The sequence below is a fragment of the Anomaloglossus baeobatrachus genome, chromosome 3 (assembly GCF_048569485.1).
Source record: "Anomaloglossus baeobatrachus isolate aAnoBae1 chromosome 3, aAnoBae1.hap1, whole genome shotgun sequence".
Lineage (NCBI taxonomy): Eukaryota > Metazoa > Chordata > Amphibia > Anura > Aromobatidae > Anomaloglossus > Anomaloglossus baeobatrachus.
In genome coordinates, this window is record NC_134355.1 from 261,664,328 (window position 1) to 261,668,755 (window position 4,428).

The 4,428-nt window shown below is 46.1% G+C and overlaps 1 long non-coding RNA gene across 1 annotated transcript; it reads left to right on the top strand.

The window, feature by feature from the left end:
* The first annotated feature begins 579 nt into the window (after positions 1-579).
* Positions 580-1,151, top strand: LOC142295166 (uncharacterized). Its single transcript, XR_012751387.1, has 4 exons — positions 580-604; positions 694-768; positions 926-1,003; positions 1,112-1,151. It is a non-coding gene; the product is annotated as an uncharacterized LOC142295166 (long non-coding RNA).
* The last annotated feature ends 3,277 nt before the right edge of the window (positions 1,152-4,428 follow it).

The window sequence follows — 4,428 nt, forward strand, 5'->3', positions numbered from 1 at the left end:
CAGCAAGCCAGCACCTCGCAGCGGCAGCAAGCCAGCACCTCGCAGCGGCAGCAAGCCAGCACCTCGCAGCGGCAGCAAGCCAGGCAGACGCCCAACTTCATTACTTATGTAAGTATATGTTCATCCCAACTGAACAGGTGAGTGTTCCAAAGCTGTTTAATTTTTTAATGTGTATTTTTTTTTCTCCAATAGATCTGACTACCAGCGGCAGCAAGCCAGCACCTCGCAGCGGCAGCAAGCCAGCACCTCGCAGCGGCAGCAAGCCAGCACCTCGCAGCGGCAGCAAGCCAGCACCTCGCAGCGGCAGCAAGCCAGGCAGACGCCCAACTTCATTACTTATGTAAGTATATGTTCATCCCAACTGAACAGGTGAGTGTTCCAAAGCTGTTTAATTTTTTAATGTGTATTTTTTTTTCTCCAATAGATCTGACTAACAGCGGCAGCAAGCCAGCACCTCGCAGCGGCAGCAAGCCAGCACCTCGCAGCGGCAGCAAGCCAGCACCTCGCAGCGGCAGCAAGCCAGTACCTCGCAGCGGCAGCAAGCCAGGCAGCAGCAAGAATGTCTTCTGAGGACAGCCCCCCAGAGAGACATCAGCGAATGGAGGTGAAATGTTCAAGTTAATTATTTTTTTTTTATTTAGGAATATGTTGAATTAATCAACTAGTACTAACAGTTTTTTATGTTGGATATAGGAGGAAGCTGCAGCCGAAGCGGGGGCGCCAGAAGCAGGACAGGGTGGAGAAAATAGTGGAGAAGGCTCGCAGGATGTAAGTGTATCCACAACAATGACATCATGACCATTACACCAGACACGCAGGACCAATTTACACAACAAAACTTAAAAGTTGCTATCATTACCATATCATGCCACATATTTAAAAGTAGAACTACACATATCAGTAATGTATTTTTTCATTTTTTCAGGTTGCACTGCCTGTCCGTCATAGAGTTCCTCCCAGGGGCTCCCGGGGTCGTCGAGGGCGCGGCGGTGGTCGACGGCATGTAAGTATTTTTTCTAGAACATATTTGGTTCCATTAAATTTTTCAAATGCATTATACCTAAAATACAGATTTTTAATTTTTTTTTTTTTTTTTTTTTCCTTGCCACAGGTTTCACAACGGCAGCAGGACGAGGAATCTGATGGGGGGGGGGGCGCGGTATAGACGTGGAACTCCTCATCAACCTCGTCCATGAACGGCAGCCGTTGTGGGACATGCAAGACCACCGCCATGCTGATTCTGTCATCACCCGACGGCTCTGGGAAGAGGTTGCCTCCGAAGTCGAAGATGGATGGGAGAATCTCAATGAAAGGGCAAAATCAAAAACAGGTAAGTAATCTACTTCAAAAATCAATGTTCTCAAATTCCCTATTCAAAGGCTAACCTTGTGCTTCTATTTTATTTTCAGTGCGTCGTCTGATAATACGGTGGCGGTCACTACGTGATCGCTTCAGGAGGGACTACAACTTGGAAATGGAGGCTCCAAGTGGATCGGCAGGACGCAAGGGCTCCCAGTACCGATATGCCAGAGCCCTTGCGTTCCTTAGAAGCACTATGCTGCCAAGACGGTAAGGAAACGATTTGTTTTTTGGAATGTTTTTAATTGTCTATAATTTTTTCTCAAACAGCATGTTATTGAAAATTTCATGAACAAATTTTAATTGTTTTTTTCCTTTTTGTTTTCATTCACACAGAACATTCCCGAACACATTGGAGCCTGCATCCGGCCAACACCCTCCTGGAGCGATCCCACAAGTGACCGTTACCGGTGACCCCTCCAACATGTCTGGTGATACCTCTTCTGCTCTCTCCCTCCCTTCCACCTCTACCTCTGCTCCCTCCGTCCCGTCCACCTCTACCTCTGATCCCTCCGTCCCGTCCACTTCTTCCTCTGATCCCTCACAATCTACCCTCCCATCTTTCCCATCTTACCCACCCTGCCCATCAGCATACTGGCAGACCTCATTACATGAGGCTGGTCAGCGAGTAGGTGTTCCCTTATCCCACCCCTCTGACGCTCCCGACACTAGAACCGTGTTAGGTTCTGGGCGACAGCGACAGAGGGGACAGGATCGGGGCAGCGCCGAATTCTTACATCTGAATGCATCCATCCATAGTTTTATTAAAGTATTATCTGACCAAATTCTTGCTGGCTTCAACCTGATAAACCATAGTTTACAGGAGTTGACCAGCAAGATGGATCAGGTGCTTTCAGCTGTAAGACAAACACCTAGCCAGCATTATTTTCATTCAGTAATTGGTCAGCTGGAAAACCTACCGTCTGAACAGCAAATACATGTAATGAGGGCTTTCCAGAATGCTATTATGCTACTGAATCCACTACCCCCTAACACCACTGCCCCTCCTCAGCACCCTGCCCCTCCTCAGCCCCCTGCCCCTCCTCAGCCCCCTGCCCCTCCGCAGCCCCCTGCCCCAATGCAGCCCCCTGCCCCAATGCAGCCCCCTGCCCCTCCGCAGCCCCCTGCCCCTCCGCAGCCCCCTGCCCATTACCAGCACCCTGCCCATTACCAGCCCCCTCAACATTATTACCACTCTTCACTACCCACCCAGCACACAATCACTTCCCAGCATAATTACCCTGTACAAACATCCCTTCATTCCCTGTCTCCACATGTCATGCCTGTCACAAGTCCATGTCCTTCATCACTGTCTTCTACAACTACACTCCATTCCCCATACCATCATTCTCATTCTTCACCACTCTTAATCCAAACCCAACCATCTTTTTCAATTCCCACCGATACACCTTCCGCACAACACCCATCTCCCAGCCCTCAGTCATCTCCAAGCCCTCAGCCATCTTTTGCAATGCCCACCTATACACCTTCCATACATCACCCATCTCCCAGCCCACAGCAATCTCCCAGCCCTCAGCCATCTCCTGTTGCTACACAATTTTTTCCACCAACTTCCATTTCTTTTTCAACACCCTCACCTTCTTCAAATGTCCAACCTTCTCCCTCCCCATCCTCTCTAAATACACCGCATGTTGAAGGGGTCAGTCCTGCGAGCAACACCAGCGATATCTCCACCCCACATAAATACTTAAATTTATAACTTTACAAATTTTTCTACTTTAAGAAATAAACAAACAATGGAATGTGTATTCAATAAAAATCTGTTTTTATTTAACTTATATATTGTCTGTTGGTTTTTAATAAAATAAGACATTTTGATACAATTAATAAACACAACAGGTGGTTTGCATTACATAACTGAAGCAAAAAAAAAGGGTTACAAAATACAATATTGCAATAATAAAATCTCTGTTAAGTATACACATTAAACAGGGACAAAAAAAAAATCAAATCATTCGGTCCTGCCACTCCAGTCGCCCTGCGTCAGTAACAAAATATGCAGCAAATTGGTCGCGGATTGCTAGGACTTCCCTACCACTGCGGAAGGTAATGTTGCTGAAGTCTTGCAGATTACAATCTGACAGTTCCTCTTCTACAGGGGTAACTCCATTGCTTAAAAGATAGTTATGCAAGACAATGCATGCTTTAATGATGTCATCCACGGTGTCAACTTTTACATTGATGGCAGTGGTTAGAACTCTCCACTTTGCGGTAAGGATGCCAAACGCGCACTCAACCATACGCCGTGCGCGACTCAAACGATAATTAAATATTTTTTGTTCGTATGTCAACCCACGACTTGAATAAGGTTTGAGTAGGTGTGTGTGCAGTTGGAATGCCTCGTCAGCAAGGATGACAAAAGGCAGTGGTGGACCAGACGTTTGGGGAAGTGGGCTTGGTGGTGGGAAGCTGAATCTGTCTCCATAAAGATTACGGCCCATGATAGAGGTTTTAAAAATCTGTGAGTCATTGCTTCTTCCATAGGCTCCTATGTCCACTGCCAGGAATTTATAACTTGCATTGGCAATAGCCATCAGGACTACGGAAAAGTATTTTTTATAATTAAAGTGTTCGGATCCAGTGTTTGCTGGCTTCACTATCCGCACATGCTTGCCGTCCACCGCTCCGCAGCAATTGGGGAAGTCACATATTTCATAAAAATGTGCTGCTGTGGACATCCAGAGTTCTTGCGTAGGTTGAGGAATGTATTCTGCATTTAATGAATTCCATAATGCACTGCAAGTGCTGCTTACGATGCCGCTAATAGTAGAGATTCCTACCCGGAACTGATAATGCAGTGAAGAGTAAGACTCCCCAGTAGCCAAAAATCTGAAAAATTAGAAAAAAAAAACATTAGTTAACAGTCACAAAAAAACAACCATTACATCAGATGATGTAAAGCACAAAAAATGAATGTTGTGCTACCCATCACATGACGGGTAGCATAATACATTTTTTGGCCTTAACATCACATGACGGGTAGCACAATACGTTTTATGGGCTTAACATCACATGACAGGTAGTACAATACATTTTTTGGCCTTACCT